The sequence below is a fragment of the Lytechinus pictus genome, chromosome 19, assembly GCF_037042905.1.
Source record: "Lytechinus pictus isolate F3 Inbred chromosome 19, Lp3.0, whole genome shotgun sequence".
In the NCBI taxonomy this organism is placed as follows: Eukaryota; Metazoa; Echinodermata; class Echinoidea; order Temnopleuroida; family Toxopneustidae; genus Lytechinus; species Lytechinus pictus.
In genome coordinates, this window is record NC_087263.1 from 10,944,949 (window position 1) to 10,968,356 (window position 23,408).

Here is a 23,408-nt window from a genome sequence, read left to right on the forward strand (position 1 = left end):
TAGGTACACAATTCCCAGGCCACAATCTCCCAGCCAGAATTTAGGTATTACAAACACAAAAATATATAAAAAAATGTTTACATACAAATGTAACTGGGCGTGGCCGTTCACCTACAATTTAAGAGGCATAGCCCGGTAGGTACATAATTCACAGGCCACCATCTCCAAGCCAGATTCTAATTATTACATAAACTAAATATCTAAAAAAAAAATTAAATATGTAACCGGGCGTGGCAATTCACCTACAATTTAAGGGGCAAAGCCCGGTAGGTACATAATTCACAGGCCACCATCTCCCAGATAGAATCTACTGATTACAGAAACTAAATATAAAAAAAATGAATACATAAAAATGTAACTGGGCGTGGCCGTTCACCTAAAATTTAAGGGGCAAAGCCCGGTAGGTACATATTTCACAGGCCACCATCTCCCAGCCAGATTCTAATTATTACATAAACTAAATATTACAAAAAAATGTATATATAAAATGTAACTGGGCGTGGCCGTTCACCTACAATTTAAGGGGCAAAGCCCGGTAGGTACACAATTCCCAGGCCACCATCTCCCAGCCAGAATTTAGGTATTACAAAAAGTAAATATATAAAAAAATGTATACATACAAATGTAACTGGGCGTGGCCGTTCACCTACAATTTGAGGGGCAAAGCCCGGTAGGTACATAATTCACAGGACACCATCTCCCAGCCAGAATCTACTTATTACAGAATCGAAATATAAAAAAATGTATATATAAAATGTAACTGGGCGTGGCCGTTCACCTACAATTTAAGAGGCATAGCCCGGTAGGTACATAATTCACGGGCCACCATCTCCCAGCCAGATTCTAATTATTACATAAACTAAATATCTAAAAAAAAATTATATATATAACCGGGCGTGGCAATTCACCTACAATTTAAGGGGCAAAGCCCGGTAGGTACATAATTCACAGGCCACCATCTCCCATATAGAATCTACTGATTACAGAAACTAAATATAAAAAAAATGAATACATAAAAATGTAACTGGGCGTGGCCGTTCACCTAAAATCCAAGGAGCAAAGACCAGTAAGTACATAATTCACAGTCCACCATCTCCCAGCCAGATTCTAATTATTACATAAACTAAATATTTAAAAAAAATGTATATATAAAAATGTAACCGGGCGTGGCCGTTCACCTACAATTTAAGGGGCAAAGCCCGGTAGGTACATAATTCACAGGCCACCATCTCCAAGCCAGATTCTAATTATTACATAAAACTAAAAAAAAAAAAATAATAAATATGTAACTGGGCGTGGCCGTTTACCTACAATTTAAGGGGCAAAGCCCGGTAGGTACATAATTCACAGGCCACCATCTCCCAGATAGAATCTACTGATTACAGAAACTAAATATAAAAAAACGAATGCATAAAAATGTAACTGGGCGTGGCCGTTCACCTAAAATCCAAGGAGCAAAGACCAGTAAGTACATAATTCACAGTCCACCATCTCCCAGCCAGATTCTAATTATTACATAAACTAAATATTTAAAAAAAAATGTATATATAAAAATGTAACCGGGCGTGGCCGTTCACCTACAATTTAAGGGGCAAAGCCCGGTAGGTACATAATTCACAGGCCACCATCTCCCAGATAGAATCTACTGATTACAGAAACTAAATATAAAAAAAATGAATACATAAAAATGTAACTGGGCGTGGCCGTTCACCTGAAATTTAAAGGGCAAAGCCCGGTAGGTACATATTTCACAGGCCACCATCTCCCAGCCAGATTCTAATTATTACATGAACTAAATATATTTAAAAAAATGTATACATACAAATGTAACTGGGCGTGGCCGTTCACCTACAATTAAGGGGCAAAGCCCGGTAGGTACATAATTCACAGGACACCATCTCCCAGCCAGAATCTACTTATTACAGAATCGAAATATAAAAAAATGTATATATAAAATGTAACTGGGCGTGGCCGTTCACCTACAATTTAAGAGGCATAGCCCGGTAGGTACATAATTCCTGGGCCACCATCTCCCAGCCAGATTCTAATTATTACATAAACTAAATATTAAAAAAAAATAATATATAAAAATGTAACTGGGCGTGGCCGTTCACCTACAATTTAAGGGGCAAAGCCCGGTAGGTACACAATTCCCAGGCCACCATCTCCCAGCCAGATTCTAATTATTACATAACACTAAATATTAAAAAAAAATTAAATATGTAACTGGGCGTGGCCGTTCACCTAAAATCCAAGGAGCAAAGACCAGTAAGTACATAATTCACAGGCCACCATCTCCCAGCCAGATTCTAATTATTACATGAACTAAATATTAAAAAAAAATGTATATATAAAAATGTAACCGGGCGTGGCCGTTCACCTACAATTTAAGGGGCAAAGCCCGGTAGGTACATAATTCACAGGCCACCATCTCCCAGATAGAATCTACTGATTACAGAAACTAAATATAAAACAAATGAATACATAAAAATGTAACTGGGCGTGGCCGTTCACCTAAAATTTAAGGGGCAAAGCCCGGTAGGTACATATTTCACAGGCAACCATCTCCCAGCCAGATTCTAATTATTACATGAACTTAATATTTAAAAAAAATGTATATATAAAATGTAACTGGGCGTGGCCGTTCACCTACAATTTAAGGGGCAAAGCCCGGTAGGTACACAACTCCCAGGCCACCATCTCCCAGCCAGAATTTAGGTATTACAAAAACTAAATATATAAAAAATGTATACATACAAATGTAACTGGGCGTGGCGTTCACCTACAATTTAAGGGGCAAAGCCCGGTAGGTACATAATTCACAAGACACCATCTCCCAGCCAGAATCTACTTATTACAGAATCGAAATATAAAAAAAATGTATATATAAAATGTAACTGGGCGTGGCCGTTCACCTACAATTTAAGAGGCATAGCCCGGTAGGTACATAATTCACGGGCCACCATCTCCCAGCCAGATTCTAATTATTACATAAACTAAATATTTAAAAAATAATAATATATAAAAATGTAACTGGGCGTGGCCGTTCACCTACAATTTAAGGGGCAAAGCCCGGTAGGTACATAATTCACAGGCCACCATCTCCCAGATAGAATCTACTGATTACAGAAACTAAATATAAGAAATGAAAACATAAAAATGTAACTGGGCGTGACCGTTCACCTACAATCCAAGGAGCAAAGCCCGGTATGTACATAATTCACAGGCCACCATCTCCCAACAAGATTCAAATTATTACATAAACCAGATATAAACAAAAAATGTATATATAAAATGTAACTGGGCGTGGCCATTCACCTACAATTGAAGGGGCAAAGCCCGGTAGGTACACAATTCCCAGGCCACCATCTCCCAGCCAGATTCTAATTATTACATAAAACTAAATAAAAATAAAAAATTAAATATGTAACTGGGCGTGGCCGTTTACCTACAATTTAAGGGGCAAAGCCCGGTAGGTACATAATTCACAGGCCACCATCTCCCAGATAGAATCTACTGATTACAGAAACTAAATATAAAAAAACGAATGCATAAAAATGTAACTGGGCGTGGCCGTTCACCTAAAATCCAAGGAGCAAAGACCAGTAAGTACATAATTCACAGTCCACCATCTCCCAGCCAGATTCTAATTATTACATAAACTAAATATTTAAAAAAAATGTATATATAAAAATGTAACCGGGCGTGGCCGTTCACCTACAATTTAAGGGGCAAAGCCCGGTAGGTACATAATTCACAGGCCACCATCTCCCAGATAGAATCTACTGATTACAGAAACTAAATATAAAACAAATGAATACATAAAAATGTAACTGGGCGTGGCCGTTCACCTGAAATTTAAGGGGCAAAGCCCGGTAGGTACATATTTCACAGGCCACCATCTCCCAGCCAGATTCTAATTATTACATGAACTTAATATTTAAAAAAAATGTATATATAAAATGTAACTGGGCGTGGCCGTTCACCTACAATTTAAGGGGCAAAGCCCGGTAGGTACACAACTCCCAGGCCACCATCTCCCAGCCAGAATTTAGGTATTACAAAAACTAAATATATAAAAAATGTATACATACAAATGTAACTGGGCGTGGCGTTCACCTACAATTTAAGGGGCAAAGCCCGGTAGGTACATAATTCACAAGACACCATCTCCCAGCCAGAATCTACTTATTACGGAATCGAAATATAAAAAAATGTATATATAAAATGTAACTTGGCGTGGCCGTTCACTTACAATTTAAGGGGCATAACCCGGTAGGTACATCATTCACGGGCCACCATCTCCCAGCCAGATTCTAATTATTACAATAAACTAAATATTAAAAAAAAATAATATATAAAAATGTAACTGGGCGTGGCCGTTCACCTACAATTTAAGGGGCAAAGCCCGGTAGGTACATAATTCACAAGCCACCATCTCCCAGATAGAATCTACTGATTACAGAAACTAAATATAAAAAATGAAAACATAAAAATGTAACTGGGCGTGACCGTTCACCTACAATCCAAGGAGCAAAGCCCGGAATGTACATAATTCACAAGCCACCATCTCCCAGCAAGATTCAAATTATTACATAAACCAGATATAAAAAAAAATTGTATATATAAAATGTAACTGGGCGTGGCCAGTCATCTACAATTTAAGAGGCAAAGCCCGGTAGGTACACACTTCCCAGGCCACCATCTCCCAGCCAGATTCTAATTATTACATAAAACTAAATAAATAAAAAAATTAAATATGTAACTGGGCATGGCCGTTCACCTAAAATCCAAGGAGCAAAGACCAGTAAGTACATAATTCACAGGCCACCATCTCCCAGATAGAATCTACTGATTACATAAACTAAATATAAAACAAATGAATACATAAAAATATAACTGGGTGTGACCGTTCACCTACAATTTAAGGGGCAAAGCCCGGTAGGTACATAATTCACAGGCCACCATCTCCCAGACAGAATCTACGTATTACAGAAAGTAAATATTAAGAAATGTATATCTAAAAATGTAATTGGGCGTGGCTTTCACCTACAATTTAAGGGACAAAGCCTGGTAGGTACACAATTCACAAGCCACCATCTCCCAGCCAGAACATACTTACACTGTATTACAGAAACTAAATATTAAAAAAAGTGTATATATAGAAATATAACTGGGTGTGGATTTTCACCTACATGTACAATTTAAGGGGCAAAGCCGGGTAGGTACATAATTCACAGGCCACCATCTCCCAGATAGAATCTACTGATTACAGAAACTAAATATAAGAAATGAAAACATAAAAATGTAACTGGGCGTGACCGTTCACCTACAATCCAAGGAGCAAAGCCCGGTATGTACATAATTCACAGGCCACCATCTCCCAACAAGATTCAAATTATTACATAAACCAGATATAAACAAAAAATGTATATATAAAATGTAACTGGGCGTGGCCATTCACCTACAATTGAAGGGGCAAAGCCCGGTAGGTACACAATTCCCAGGCCACCATCTCCCAGCCAGATTCTAATTATTATATAAAACTAAATAAAAATAAAAAATTAAATATGTAACTGGGCGTGGCCGTTTACCTACAATTTAAGGGGCAAAGCCCGGTAGGTACATAATTCACAGGCCACCATCTCCCAGATAGAATCTACTGATTACAGAAACTAAATATAAAAAAACGAATGCATAAAAATGTAACTGGGCGTGGCCGTTCACCTAAAATCCAAGGAGCAAAGACCAGTAAGTACATAATTCACAGTCCACCATCTCCCAGCCAGATTCTAATTATTACATAAACTAAATATTTAAAAAAAATGTATATATAAAAATGTAACCGGGCGTGGCCGTTCACCTACAATTTAAGGGGCAAAGCCCGGTAGGTACATAATTCACAGGCCACCATCTCCCAGATAGAATCTACTGATTACAGAAACTAAATATAAAACAAATGAATACATAAAAATGTAACTGGGCGTGGCCGTTCACCTGAAATTTAAGGGGCAAAGCCCGGTAGGTACATATTTCACAGGCCACCATCTCCCAGCCAGATTCTAATTATTACATGAACTTAATATTTAAAAAAAAATGTATATATAAAATGTAACTGGGCGTGGCCGTTCACCTACAATTTAAGGGGCAAAGCCCGGTAGGTACACAACTCCCAGGCCACCATCTCCCAGCCAGAATTTAGGTATTACAAAAACTAAATATATAAAAAATGTATACATACAAATGTAACTGGGCGTGGCGTCCACCTACAATTTAAGGGGCAAAGCCCGGTAGGTACATAATTCACAAGACACCATCTCCCAGCCAGAATCTACTTATTACAGAATCGAAATATAAAAAAATGTATATATAAAATGTAACTGGGCGTGGCTGTTCACCTACAATTTAAGAGGCATAGCCCGGTAGGTACATAATTCACGGGCCACCATCTCCCAGCCAGATTCTAATTATTACATAAACTAAATATTTAAAAGATAATAATATATAAAAATGTAACTGGGCGTGGCCGTTCACCTACAATTTAAGGGGCAAAGCCCGGTAGGTACATAATTCACAGGCCACCATCTCCCAGATAGAATCTACTGATTACAGAAACTAAATATAAAAAATGAAAACATAAAAATGTAACTGGGCGTGACCGTTCACCTACAATCCAAGGAGCAAAGCCCGGTATGTACATAATTCACAGGCCACCATCTCCCAACAAGATTCAAATTATTACATAAACCAGATATAAACAAAAAATGTATATATAAAATGTAACTGGGCGTGGCCATTCACCTACAATTTAAGGGGCAAAGCCCGGTAGGTACACAATTCCCAGGCCACCATCTTCCAGCCAGATTCTAATTATTACATAAAACTAAATAAAAATAAAAAATTAAATATGTAACTGGGCGTGGCCGTTTACCTACAATTTAAGGGGCAAAGCCCGGTAGGTACATAATTCACAGGCCACCATCTCCCAGATAGAATCTACTGATTACAGAAACTAAATATAAAAAAACGAATGCATAAAAATGTAACTGGGCGTGGCCGTTCACCTAAAATCCAAGGAGCAAAGACCACTAAGTACATAATTCACAGTCCACCATCTCCCAGCCAGATTCTAATTATTACATAAACTAAATATTTAAAAAAAATGTATATATAAAAATGTAACCGGGCGTGGCCGTTCACCTACAATTTAAGGGGCAAAGCCCGGTAGGTACATAATTCACAGGCCACCATCTCCCAGATAGAATCTACTGATTACAGAAACTAAATATAAAACAAATGAATACATAAAAATGTAACTGGGCGTGGCCGTTCACCTGAAATTTAAGGGGCAAAGCCCGGTAGGTACATATTTCACAGGCCACCATCTCCCAGCCAGATTCTAATTATTACATGAACTTAATATTTAAAAAAAATGTATATATAAAATGTAACTGGGCGTGGCCGTTCACCTACAATTTAAGGGGCAAAGCCCGGTAGGTACACAACTCCCAGGCCACCATCTCCCAGCCAGAATTTAGGTATTACAAAAACTAAATATATAAAAAATGTATACATACAAATGTAACTGGGCGTGGCGGTTCACCTACAATTTAAGGGGCAAAGCCCGGTAGGTACATAATTCACAGGCCACCATCTCCCAGATAGAATCTACTGATTACAGAAACTAAATATAAAACAAATGAATACATAAAAATGTAACTGGGCGTGGCCGTTCACCTGAAATTTAAGGGGCAAAGCCCGGTAGGTACATATTTCACAGGCCACCATCTCCCAGCCAGATTCTAATTATTACATGAACTTAATATTTAAAAAAAATGTATATATAAAATGTAACTGGGCGTGGCCGTTCACCTACAATTTAAGGGGCAAAGCCCGGTAGGTACACAACTCCCAGGCCACCATCTCCCAGCCAGAATTTAGGTATTACAAAAACTAAATATATAAAAAATGTATACATACAAATGTAACTGGGCGTGGCGGTTCACCTACAATTTAAGGGGCAAAGCCCGGTAGGTACATAATTCACAAGACACCGTCTCCCAGCCAGAATCTACTTATTACAGAACCGAAATATAAAAAAATGTATATATAAAATGTAACTTGGCGTGGCCGTTCACTTACAATTTAAGGGGCATAACCCGGTAGGTACATCATTCACGGGCCACCATCTCCCAGCCAGATTCTAATTATTACAATAAACTAAATATTAAAAAAAAATAATATATAAAAATGTAACTGGGCGTGGCCGTTCACCTACAATTTAAGGGGCAAAGCCCGGTAGGTACATAATTCACAAGCCACCATCTCCCAGATAGAATCTACTGATTACAGAAACTAAATATAAAAAATGAAAACATAAAAATGTAACTGGGCGTGACCGTTCACCTACAATCCAAGGAGCAAAGCCCGGAATGTACATAATTCACAAGCCACCATCTCCCAGCAAGATTCAAATTATTACATAAACCAGATATAAAAAAAAATTGTATATATAAAATGTAACTGGGCGTGGCCAGTCATCTACAATTTAAGAGGCAAAGCCCGGTAGGTACACACTTCCCAGGCCACCATCTCCCAGCCAGATTCTAATTATTACATAAAACTAAATAAATAAAAAAATTAAATATGTAACTGGGCATGGCCGTTCACCTAAAATCCAAGGAGCAAAGACCAGTAAGTACATAATTCACAGGCCACCATCTCCCAGCCAGATTCTAATTATTACATAAACTAAATATTAAAAAAAATGTATATATAAAAATGTAACCTGGCGTGGCCGTTCACCTACAATTTAAGGGCAAAGCCCGGTAGGTACATAATTCACAGGCCACCATCTCCCAGATAGAATCTACTGATTACATAAACTAAATATAAAACAAATGAATACATAAAAATATAACTGGGTGTGACCGTTCACCTACAATTTAAGGGGCAAAGCCCGGTAGGTACATAATTCACAGGCCACCATCTCCCAGACAGAATCTACGTATTACAGAAAGTAAATATTAAGAAATGTATATCTAAAAATGTAATTGGGCGTGGCTTTCACCTACAATTTAAGGGACAAAGCCTGGTAGGTACACAATTCACAAGCCACCATCTCCCAGCCAGAACATACTTACACTGTATTACAGAAACTAAATATTAAAAAAAGTGTATATATAGAAATATAACTGGGTGTGGATTTTCACCTACATGTACAATTTAAGGGGCAAAGCCGGGTAGGTACATAATTTACAGGCCACCATCTCCCAGCGAGAATCTATCGTACTTATTACAGAAACTTAAAAAAAATGTATATATAAAAATGTTACTCGGCGTGGCCGTTCACGTACATATTAAAGGGCTAAGCCCGATAGGTACATAATTCACAGGCCACCAGCTCCCAGCGAGAATCTATCGTACTTATTACAGAAACTAAATATTAAAAAAAATGTTCCTGGGCCTTTCACCTTAACTGGGCATGGCCTTACACCTCCAATTTAAGGGGCAAAGCCCGGTAGGTACATAATTCACAGGCCACCATCTCCCAGCCAGAATCCACTTATTACAGAACCGAAATATAAAAAAATGTATAAATAAAATGTAACTGGGCGTGGCCGTTCACCTACAATTTAAGGGGCAAAGCCCGGTAGGTACATAAATCACAGGCCACCATCTCCCAGACAGAATCTACGTATTACAGAAAGTAAATATTAAAAAATGTATATATAAAAATGTAATTGGGCGTGGCTTTCACCTACAATTTAAGGGACAAAGCCTGGTAGGTACACAATTCACAAGCCACCATCTCCCAGCCAGAACATACTTACACTGTATTACAGAAACTAAATATTTAAAAAAGTGTATATATAGAAATATAACTTGGTGTGGATTTTCACCTACAATTTAAGGGGCAAAGCCGGGTAGGTACATAATTTACAGGCCACCATCTCCCAGCGAGAATCTATCGTACTTATTACAGAAACTTAAAAAAAATGTATATATAAAAATGTAACTCGGCGTGGCCGTTCACGTACATATTAAGGGGCTAAGCCCGATAGGTACATAATTCACAGGCCACCAGCTCCCAGCGAGAATCTATCGTACTTATTACAGAAACTAAATATAAAAAAAAATGTTCCTGGGCCTTTCACCTTAACTGGGCATGGCCTTTCACCTCCAATTTAAGGGGCAAAGCCCGGTAGGTACATAATTCACAGGCCACCATCTCCCAGCCAGAATCTACTTATTACAGAACCGAAATATAAAAAAATGTATATATAAAATGTAACTGGGCGTGGCCGTTCACCTACAATTTAAGGGGCAAAGCCCGGTAGGTACATAATTCACAGGCCACCATCTCCCAGATAGAATATACTGATTACAGAAACTAAATATAAAACAAATGAATACGTAAAAATATAACTGGGTGTGACCGTTCACCTACAATTTAAGGGGCAAAGCCCGGTAGGTACATAATTCACAGGCCACCATCTCCCAGATAAAATCTACTGATTACAGAAACTAAATATAAAACAAATGAATACATAAAAATATAACTGGGTGTGACCGTTCACCTACAATTTAAGGGGCAAAGCCCAGTAGGTACATAATTCACAGGCCACCATCTCCCAGACAGAATCTACGTATTACAGAAAGTAAATATTAAAAAAATTATATCTAAAAATGTAATTGGGCGTGGCTTTCACCTACAATTTAAGGGGCAAAGCCTGGTAGGTACACAATTCACAAGCCACCATCTCCCAGCCAGAACATACTTACACTGTATTACAGAAACTAAATATTAAAAAAAGTGTATATATAGAAATATAACTGGGTGTGGATTTTCACCTACAACTTAAGGGGCAAAGCCGGGTAGGTACATAATTTACAGGCCACCATCTCCCAGCGAGAATCTATCGTACTTATTACAGAAACTTAAAAAAATGTATATATATAAATGTACATGTAACTCGGCGTGGCCGTTCACCTACATATTAAGGGGCTAAGTCCGATAGGTACATAATTCACAGGCCACCAGCTCCCAGCGAGAATCTATCGTACTTATTACAGAAACTAAATATTTAAAAAAATGTTCCTGGGCCTTTCACCTTAACTGGGCATGGCCTTTCACCTCCAATTTAAAGGGCAAAGCCCGGTAGGTACATAATTCACAGGCCACCATCTTCCAGCCAGAATTTAGGTATTACAGAAACTGAATATATAAAAAATGTATATATTAAAATGGAACACGGCGTGGCCGTTCACCTACAATTTAAGGGGCAAAGACCGGTAGGTACATAAGTCACAGGTCACCATCTTCCAGCCAAAATCTACGTATTACAGAAACTAAATATTAAAAAAGAATGTGACCTGAAAATCGCACTGGATGTTTAGGGATACATAATTGCTCATATGTCTAAGATTGATCAACTAGATCCATAAAATTTTAAAGTTATCATGACGATTCCACAACTACCCCCAACATGGTCAAAGTTCGTTGACCCTAAGTGACCTTTGACCTTAATCATGTGACCTGAAACTTAAGCAGGATCTTTAATGATACATTATTACCCTTATCTTAAAGTTTCATGAACAAGGTATATACACTTTCGAAGTTATGACGACATTTCAAAAACTTAACCTTGGTTAAGATTTTGATATTGATTCCCCCAACATGATCTAAGTTCATTGACCCTAAATGACGTTTGACCTTAATCATGTGACCTGAAACTCAAGCAGGATGTTCAGTGATACTTGATTACTCTTATGTCCAAGTTTCATGAACTAGGTTCATATACTTTCTAAGTTATGATGACATTTCAAAAACTTAACCTTGGTTAAGATTTCAATGTTGACGACGCCGCCGCCGTCGCCATCGAAAAAGCGGCGCCTATAGTCTCGCTCTGCTATGCAGGCGAGACAAAAATTGTCAAGTTTGCAACAACAAAAAATAAATTCAGTTGTTAATTTGTACTCTGCCGAGAATTGTTGGTCAGGCAAAGCTTATGTTATGTGGTATAGGCATATAGGTAATATCCACGTGAAGTAATACTTTTGTTAATGCACAGGACTTGACAGAATAGAAGGTAAAACTGGAATCAGTTCTCGCCTAAATCCACATTGATCCCACTAAATATCACAACTGCATAACGGGCGCTCAATACCCATTCCATCCCGTGCGACCGTAGATAGCAAGCCTCCTCATTTACATATCGAATCAATTCTTCTGTTTATAGGGTGAAATCTGTGAGGGTCTATATCATGTCCTCGTTTCTCCGTGTCCACCACCATTTTCCCTATTTCGCGAGAGACTTTGGCCGACCCGAATGGTACAGTATATTTTGGCCGGCGAAATGTGAATATTAGCGAGTTTTTGCATCCACTATGCACATGCTTTCTGGAACGTAGAGAATCTATTAAAAATTCCCATTAAATCACAATGAACAGATTAGTGGTCATTGTCGAAAGTTGTGAACAGGAGCAGCAAATCGTCCTAAGATTCGGACTGACGAAAAATTGCACATTTATGTCGTTTATCCAAAGTCCAAGACGCCACCGATGTTTGATTCACAGAGTTTCGACAAAGCCTGCTTTGTGACAAAAGGCTTTTCCCAAATGGTTCACAACGTTCCATAAAACGTCTGTGTAGCAGTTGCGGAAACTTCCTATTGTTGCCAAAGAGCCGGTCGCCAGCCAAAGTAGCTGTGGCGACCGCACAAGCAGACGCGACGTAACCCAGATATCCGAACTGGCCAAAATCTTTGTATTATTTCCCCACCAGTCGAGTCGGATCAAGCAGAATTCGAACCCACGATCCTGTGATTAACGATTAAGAGTCAGAACCACTGCATCAATAAGCTTCTAGTGCAATTTATGCATGACAATAGGCATGGCCATGATAGGGCAATAATAGCATATACTGTAACAGATTCCTGGCCAGAGCATTTGTTAAGATATAAGTTTGAATAATGTGTAAAAATAAACAGTTTAATTTTATAGGCATTTAAGTTAAAATTGGATCATGAAAATGGCATACAGTATTATACTTCTATTCAAAGAAGAAACACAGAAGGTAATTTTTTTTCGGAGACCCTTTAATTTTCTTTTAAGTTAGAAATTAATGTCAATATTCATCCTACATTTTAAATTTTATATGGCAGTTAAGATAAGGTAAACGATACATACTTTCGTTTCAACATTTCAAATATTTTCGAAATAAAATATTTGAAGTTTTCTCAAACATGAAGCAAAATTCTCCTTTAAAATCCCTTTAATCACCAAATGAGGATCAGACTTGTAATGCTTTTTCAAAAGGCATTGGCCTTGCCTTTACATTGAATGATATAGTCCTCGTGACAGCGTATCTATAAAATAATACCTTTTAATAGAATACAGGACAATGAAGGATAAAAAAGAACGGTTGAAGGTCACACACCGCCCTTTCACATGGTAAAAAAAAGTCGTCATTTGAATGATGATTGCAGTGAAAAATAAGGCTATTGACGAATTTTAAGCACGTGTGAAACCAAACTATATAGAATCACGAACGCTAATCACAATAATGAATTCAAACTCTACTCCGGAGGTGAATTCCAGTGAAGGTTCACTCAAATTACGGTACGAATTTTCCGTGTGAAAGGTCCGATGATTCTAAAGAAGAATTGCAAGCATCATTACAATGATGATTAAAGATTCACGTGTGAAAAGGCCCACAGTTTGAAAAAAAAAACCGATATAACAATATAGTAACCTCTATAGATTGCTCAGCGTATGATGTTTGCTGAAGTCAGGTAAAGGGTATCTAAATATAGCTTAGGCCTACTTTATACTGAAATAAAACATGCAGAAGTAATTGGTAGCGCTTCTGTGATGCTTGTACATAATATTTTTATCATTATTAGGAAAGGAATATTGTGCTAAAGGGTTATAAGGCTACTTAAACAATCCCTGTAGGAAATAACACATTGTCATACAGTGTGATCATATTGTGTTCATAGAGTTGACTAAGCGAGAATTATATTCACTATTAAATTGCTCAAATTCAACAGTGTGAAGATATTTCCAAACGGTTGACACCTCGACAGTGTGACTGTTAACTGCGTGTTCACATGGTCGACTGTGTGAATGTGTGATTCACACTGTTGAAATGCTCAGATTTAACAGTGTGTAGGTGATTTCATGCTGTGTTCCACACTGTGAACACACTGTGGCACAATGCCCTGGGAACGATTTTTGACTGGGGGTGCTGGTGTAAATTCGAAAAGAAAGAACAAATGTTTTCACTACAAAATGGAGATCCGATTGGTCCTCAGAAATTGGAAAAAGAAAAAGATTTAAAAGGGGGGGATTCACTACAAAAGTGAAAGTCATTTTGGTTACGGCTACATTTCTCCATTTTTACACATCTTCCAGAATAACTGGCGGTGATGCCTATATAGAGAATAATACACGCAGCACACCCAAGGAAATTTTGGGGGGTGCCTCCCAGGGCCATGCTGAGGGACACAGTGTCCTCATAGTATGGATGGAAGCACCCCTGTGTGTGTGTGGGGGGGGGGGGGGGAAGGGCATGAGAGGCGCAAACGGGGTATTAAAATGAAAACCATATGTGACTATGCATTCTCCGTAATGAGTCGAACCCTTACGGTCCCTTAATCAATTTTCAATGACACCACCCCGAATCTGCTCCATGAATGAAATTTAGCGCTTATTTACTAAGAATTGTAATTGCACGTATTTTGTACATGATCTGTCATAGACACACATTGGTGATAGTGATATGATTATTGAATCTATTCACGCTACATTACCCGGGGTGTTCCACTTAGATTTAAATATGACTGAGCGGGTGTTGCAAGAAAATATTTGCAATCAATTGCAAATTGAACTAGAGCAAGTTAATTTACAGTTATTGATAAAAGAATCGGTGATGCATCTAAACACAGCACGCAACCAGACATCAAAGTGCGACCCTCATGTGATGTTGCAAGACAATGGAGTTGCCGTTAACTATTTGTGAAAAACACCCTCCAGTGCTGAGTGGTGTAACAAGAACAGATAAGTGTAATTTACAATTGATTAGATTTTTTGTACACTCGTTCAGTCGTTGTAGTTGTTGATTCGGAACGTCTGGAAATCAAGCATTATTGTTTTGTGTTTGCATGCAGGGCAAACTCATCTGTATCATAATGTTACTTATCACACCAGTTTAAAGAAGGTACAATTTGCCTATATAACCATGCGTTCTTCTAAAGTGACGTTTTACTTTATAGCAACGATATTATTTTCATCCATCCGAAATGTCACTTCGCTTGCAAGGACTAGATAGATTTTAGAAACAAATCTATTTTTGCACCCCTTTTGCAAGTTCCATAGTATATACCATTTTCTCAAATCATGACAAGCTCAATTTCCGTTGGTAGGTTAGTGTCCCGTTAACACACATTAATTTGCCATGCAACTTGAGTCTCATTCTAATATGATAATTACATGATAATAACTAACAAAATAATGATAATGATAAATTCTCTGAAAAACATCGGTTTTTAACGATATGCAACAATAAATCATTATAGTATTATTTAGGTAAATAAAACTGATCGAGAATTCGAGGCTAACTAAGAAAAGAAACCACCTAAACATTGAAAGATTCAACTGATCTGTGAGTAGAAAGAAGCAAGACAACGTATTGTTTTGCACAGTCACGAATATTAGTAACGGAACGTCTGGTTACCACTTTTTTACAATTTCCTAATCTTGCCATTGCAATTCTAATAGGTCGGATCACTCAAATCAGGGCCACGATAAAATACGCTTGCTAATAAAGAAGCGAAATCGATGAATGTGGAACTGATTCATTTCGATTCGCATTGCATACATAATACAGCATTTCAGACTGGGAATTGTGTAATGTCTTGACATTTATTGTGCATAAATATGGATACTCTTTGATGACAAAGATTTCAATAGCCACTTGCTGCCGGAAGGCGGTTATGAAAATGCATTGCTGTAGATTTCTATGGTATTGATCAACCGGCATGCTTTTAAGTTAGAAGTTAAAAAACCACTTCATCTGTCATTATGGTTTCCGTACCTGGTTTTGTTTTTAGTCATTTTTGTTCCATTTTATTAGTTATTTGTTCGGTATTTTTTTAATTCTGGGTCGGGCCGAGTGGTCTTCAATTTCTGCATATTTTGATGCAAAATTACAATTATGTATTCTTTTTATCTTGTAACAAATGAATAAATCAAATCTTAAAGCTATATAATCATGATCATATGTACAGATTGTCGCTACTTGTCAAAATAATCTGAATAAAAAAGTGTCTCTAGTATTTAAGTAAATATGACAGTTATACAGTGCGTCCCAAAAAAAACTATACACTTTTGAAATGGCTGCCAAATAAAAAATATAGCATTTGGGGGAAAAAGACTTACATATATGGAAAGCCAATGAAGTCAACTTTCAAATGACACCAAAAAGTTGGAAAACTGTTCATGCTTGAGCGAGCACTGCCCACTGAAACAAAGGGTATGAAAATTAGGGTGGGCTGGAATTAGCCTTCCAATTTATGTCAGTTTTTAAGAGGCAAATCCCTTCGAACTTGCAAAGTTAAGGGCGTTGTGATAAATTAATGATCAACCGTGACCAGTTTTGGTTGCTTATGCAAATTTTATAAATTATTAAATTGAACTTTAATGCATGAGTGAACACAAATTACACTTTTGGGGCAGCATTTCAACTTTATCATTTGGATCTCTTTTTGGGCAGCATTTAAACTTTATCATGTGGATCTCAGCAGTGTGTTCATGGGAGTCAGGAGAATAGGGGGTGAGATAGGACTTAGGAGGGAGAAGTAGGTTGATGGAATAAGGATCAACAGAATATTCAGCCCCCTCCCTATTTCCCGCCCTCCCCTCCTGTTGAGAAACTGATGGCTATTGTCATGTACGCGTGAAGTCCAGAGCGGAATGTTGATTTAATGATTAATTCTGAATTGGGGCATCAACTTTTTCCTATCAATCATTTCATCAACAATTTATCAGTAAATCAACTCATTCAATGTGCAATGTGATCAATCAAACATTCAGTTTTTTGTTCAATAAATTATTTCATTAATCATCATAATCATTAAATTTCTTGGTAATAATTCAATAAAAAAGTGACCATCAGCCACCGGTCACTTGGCAGCTAAGTTTTGAATAGGCTACACATCCAGGAAGTGAGACAGAGAGGGGGGCTGGGAAAGGGAGGTGCAGAGGGGAGGGTACATAATTATGACTTCTAATTTGTAAAAGGACAAAAAGAAGAGGAATGCCCTTTTAACCAAGTCTTAGCATATATCGCCCTCTTGCTTGTAACAGGTACCATCACATTACTCTGACTCTCACGAACACACTTCTGAGGTCCACAAGATGAATATGCTACACTAAAATTTCAATTCCTGTTCACTCATGCATTAAATTTCAATTTAGTAACTCATGAAATTTGCCTAAGAAACCAAAACTTATCTCACTCATTAATTTAGCTTAGCAAGTTCCAAAGGACTAACCACTAAAAAAAATTGTAAGGCTAATTCCTGCCCAGCCTAGCCGAGCTTAGTGTCTGAGGAGGAGAGAAGCAGGGGGGGGGGATTCAGATGGAGGGAGGGGTTGCTAAATGTTCTGTTGACCTTTATCCCATCAACGTACTTCACCTACCTAAGTCATATTACCCCCTCTTCTCCTGACTTTCATAAACACATTGTTGAGATCCACATGATAAAGACAAAATGCTGCACTAAAATTGCAATTCACGATCACTCATGCATTAAAGTTCAATGTAATAAATTCAATTCAATAACGCATTAAATTTTCACAAACAACAAACTGATCACAACTGATCTTTAATTCACCAAATAACCCTCAACTTTGCAAGTACCAAACAAAAAACCTGAAAGAAATTGGAAGGCTAATTCCGGCCCACCCTAATTTTCATACCCTTTGTTTCAGTGGGCAGTGCTCGCTCAAGCATGAATAGTTTTCCAACTTTTTGGTGTCACTTGAAAGCTGACTTTATTGGCTTTCCATATCTATAAGTTATTTCCCCCAAAGTGCTATATTTTTTATTTGGCAGCCATTTCAAAAGTGTATAGTTTTTTTTGGGACGCACTGTATTTTTGTTTTATTCAAGTCGCTCCTTGAAATTTTCTCGTTTTATCATAGGCTGACACACGTTGTCCAGAGTCAAAACATGATGATGAGGATGATCATTATGATGATGATGATGATGATAATGATGGTGATGAGGGTGCCGATGATGGTGATGATAGTGAAGATGATCAGGGGTTGATCCAGGATTTTTCCAAAAGGGGGGCGGGCACCTTTTCCCGAGGAAAAATTGACAAGCAATACATTTAAAAAAAAAGGTTTTCACCAAAATTTGAAGGTCATTTCGTTCACATAAATTTGACAGGCAAACAAAGAAAGATTTTCACAAAAAATTTAAGGTCATTTCGTCCACTTAAAATTTGACAAGCAAAAAAAATGAATAACGATTAGATTTGATCATCTGAGCTTACTGTTTGGAACGGAGAACAGTTCACGTCCTATCCGGGACGCTTCTTCAGCTCGTCTAAACTGGCAGGAAATCATCGTTGCCGCTTAGTGGCGACGCACAATAGATGTTATTGTCGTTGAGACGTCGAGGAATTGTCCGGATTGTAACTGGGGTGTAAATTCAAGAGAAGTTGAGACGTAAAAATCTTGGTTGATGCGATTGTTCTTGATCGCGGGTTCGGTTGCTGTAATGTAGTCTACGTACGGTATACCCTCCGCGGCGACCGCGAAATTTAAGCCACAAGCTAGCACCCATTTCTAGGCTTTGCTCAACTGTTTATTCGAAAGATCTCTCACCCACACTGCGCTCTTGTCCACAGAATTGTCATACGACTTACGATTCCTCCAATTTTGGTCCTTGTCCACTTCTGTAGGATGATTTTCTTTCCTAACTAGCCTCGCGAACTTGTTGATTTGACGGTTTTTGAGCGGCCATGTTGGATCAACTGCGCATTCTCGGTGAACTTTAACACGCGTTCATCGATATCATGTGGTAGGCTTTTCACTAGCCGTTTCCTTAAATTGTCAAGTTTTCCGTGCAGAACGTCAATAGTAAAATTTGCTTGTCTGATACGTTCGTTCAATAAAGCTCTCTCTGCATGCTTTATGAATGATATTACATGCACGAAATCATTTGACGGCAAGTTTGATCCATAAATGTGTGGTGTAATGTTTGATGATTATCATTTTAATGCCTTGTAGATACATAATGATGTGATCGGGGAAGGTATTGTGGGGGTTGGCTTGAAGTGACCAACTCACATGTATGACCATTGTATCTTGCCGATTCTAAATATCTTCATTTTATTTTTACCATTGATTTTCTGACCTGCATGGAGTTGGTGAGGTTTGGGAAGAAAGACATGTGGGTTATGGCTATTAAGTTAGCCCTTTCCATACCAGGGGTCGCGGAACGGTTTTCAAAGTGGGGGGGCTGACCATGCAAAAAATCACAATCGTATGGTAATTTTTACGTTTTTGTTCATGGTTTTGGAAAAAAGTGGGGGGCTGAAGCCCCCCATTCCGCGGCCCCTGCATACCCCGCAGGCAGCCTCTATACAACTCTCATCCAGGTCTTATTTTCTCTATCATGTAAAGTTTTGATTGATCTTGTCTCTGATTTGTTTGTATTAACTATGCTTTTTAAAATGCCAAATAAAATAATAATAATGTCCGACTGCAATTGCGATTGTCCGCTAATTTCCTCGACGTGTTTTTGAATTCCCGCACCAAAATCTGGCAATCTTTGTCAATATGACTCTCAACAAACTAATATATGTTTTGATTCAGGCATGAAGAAAGATAAATAACAATATTAGAGATAAATCTGATCATCTGGACTTACTGTTTGAAACGGTGTATGAACAACGTATTCCAAATAAAAATACATGCCTTGACTTTCAAAGTGAGGGGGAGGGGACACTTGTGTAATAATGGCATATTTACATTAATGTTTTTATCATGGTTCTCAAAGTGGGGGGGGGGGGGCACGGGCCAAATGTGCCCCCTCCCTGGATCCGCCCTGACGATGATGGTGGTGGTAGTAGTGGCGATGATGACGGCGACGCGATGATGGTGGTGATGATGATGGTGGTGAAGGTGATGATGATGATATTAACTGTGATTGATAGTGATGATGTTGATGGCGTTATTAAAAAATACATGGAGACTGAGGGTATACAAATTGTAGAGCCTAATGGTTCCTTACGTATTTCAATGTTCCTCTATAATTTCTTTATATCTGCTTTCAATCCAATGTTTCCACTTTGAAGACATTTTAAAAAATCCCAGGAAATCGAAAACATAAAAAACGAAAGGAATGGAAAACATAAAAAAGTCACAGGTTTCCCTACAAATTAAGGTCATTCACAAGAAAAAAAAGGTGCTCACTTGTGAATAAACGATATTCCTATCACAAAATAGACTATGACTCTCAAAAGTGAGGAGGGGGGGGGGGGGGGGGGGCAGATGTACCCCCTTGGATCCAGCACTGTTTATCGGCTTTAAGAAATAAGGAAAATCAAGTTTTGAAGTTTGGAGCATACTGTGCAGTCTTTGGTCACAAAGAATAATTGCATCCTGTCTTTGATATTTAGCTTAACAACTTTATTTTTTTACAGCATGAAGAAGAGGAATTACTTATTTAGATAAGAATAATTTCTCATTTAACTTTCTAAAGACCAAATTTATATTTTGGCTATTTACAGAGAACCTTTCCTAGCGTCTTATTGTTGGTTTCGAGGTTGTAGTTCACAAATAATGCAGGCTTTCGTGCATGTATAAAAAATAAAAAAAAAACTTGGAAAGGATAATTTTTGTACCCTTCGCCTCTGAAGGACCATATTGCAAAGCAAGCAAGGTGTTGAAATAAAGTTGAGGAGTGAATTAATTATTCAGAATAGAACTTAAAAGATTATATATATATATATATATATATAAAAGGGTGTGTGTGTGTGTGTGTGAGTGTGTGTGTGTCCTTGATATTGCTGACCCTTGAACTTCGGTAACCTTTCATAAAACACCCTAGGCTTTGTATGTAACGGAGTAAGTGGTATTTTAGATTTCAGACTGTTGTCTTTTAAATCTACATGCATGATGACAGACATTGCTTTCCCCATGCTGTTTAAAGTAGCATATTTACCCCGTTTTTTGTGTGTACCGAGAAAAAGAATATCTGTCCAGGTCACAATATACTATTAATATCTATCATTTACTATTACAAATTAGCCATCGCAATAAATCATACGTCTGTAGCCATAGCAACTTCCGCTCCGCTATGAATAATTTTAACCCCATTCCATTGCCGTGGAAAAGAAAATTGGTTAGGGGAGAAATACACGACATGCAGAAGAAGTGGTGTTGTCTCGGCCTCTTAATTCTGATTATTTTAGAAATGACCTTTGGAGATCTGTACTTCAGTTCAGGAGAAAGCTGGAAATAATTCGTCCATTTCTGCCTAAATAGAATAAGAGTCTTCACTAATTAATTTACAGCCTTGGAGAATGGGTATGGTATCCGCAGTACTGCAGCCACCCCTCTTCCGGAGCTCTACGCGTGAACAAGATTAGTTATAAAATAATAACAAAAAAAGGCCATCTTATTAAAGGCGTTTTCCTCCCCCCTCCTTTACCCCACCCCCTCTCCATATACATTTTACATTTAATGTTTGCCTTACTTTTACTTTATTTCTACATTTACCCCCAAATTCATTTTTTTCCTTCAATATTTCATCTTCTTACCTATACATATTTCCTGCATTTCTTGGCATATTAGGGGCTAAGAGATGATAAACTAACACAAAGGGTATCTCACATCCATCTCCACCCCCCCCCCCCACACACGAACATACAAAATTATTTTCTTACAAATTGCACGGTAGATAAATAATGATTTAAAAAAATCCCTCCCTCTCTTTCCCCCTCTCTCTATTTCTCTCATTCACTTTCTCTTGATATACACATTTCATGTATCCTTTTCAATCCTCACCTTCCTGCATTCTTATTTCTCTTGTTATTCCTTAAGTTTATCTCCCCTCTTTTTTATTTTGTCTGTCTATGCCCCACCCCCCCCCCCCCCCTCTCCCGCTATCTCTCTCTCACACTCTGTCTCCCTTTTGTCACCTTCTGTCCTACAAAGCACAGTCTATTGATCCCCTCCCTTTCTTCCCTTATTTTCCGCGCTTCGGGTAAACAAATTTCCATGTTGATGAAAACACTCTTGGTCGGTAACGAGCCGATAACGAAATTAGCCCATGTAGTGAAGGGGGTAATTTGGCGGAAAGACATACTAAACGCTCCATTCCAGCGCATAGGTGGTGAGCTCTTCTCTACCAAGTCAGCCGCGAAATATAATTTGAAGTTAGCGGGGCTCTTTTTTAGCAACCGGCGCTGAGGGTAGGAAGTGTGGTGGCTGCGAGAAAGCTAATCGCAAATCGAATATGTCGATACGAGGTTTTACGAGTGAACAACGACTCTTGCCCTCGGGCGGCCAACAAACTGGACACGAAATTACGAAAATGGGTCTATAGGTGGCGCTGTATCATTATGTCTCCCGCAATTTAGGTTAAAAGGTCTTCTCCCTTTGATCTTTTAATCTCCGTTCCTAATGGTATGTTTGCCATCCAATGGTAACTACCATGGTAACGATGGTCAACAGCCAATCAAGTTCAAGTATTCCTTGCAAGTTACCACCGCATGGCAAAGTTACAATAATGGTAAATTTTATGCAACGGGGCCCTTGTTCTGCAACGGGAAGTGGATAAGACGATGGATTGATTGGAAGAACTTGTTGCACATGCAATGTGTTTTACTTGGCACTGAAATCTTGTGCATGATGTGAATGGGGTCTTTGGTGTGCGTCAGGGTATGTGTACAAATGTTTGTGTGTGCATCGGAAAGAGGATGGATGTGTGCGTGAGTGAGTGGGAGAGAAAGAAGGAGAGTGCAGGAGAGAAAAGGGGATGTAGAAAGAGAAAGATGAAAAACAAAGAGGGGAAATACTATGGAAACGTGTATGGTTATGCAAGAGAAAGGCATACCATGCTGTCTGAAAGTGATATGTGCCCCGTCTTACAAAGAGTTACGATTGATCCCATCAAACGTAATTCTGGAAATCCATCACTGTCATAATTTTTTTCTATAGGAAATTGGCACAATGTCCTTTGTTAACAAAGAGAAGCACAGTGAATTTTCCAAAAAACAATGAATGCATGATTATACATCAAAGTTAGAAAATATTTTGAACAAAGATGCATAATACATGTTGATGCTGCGGGCCGTCCATAGCCGCGACTGATCGGATCAATC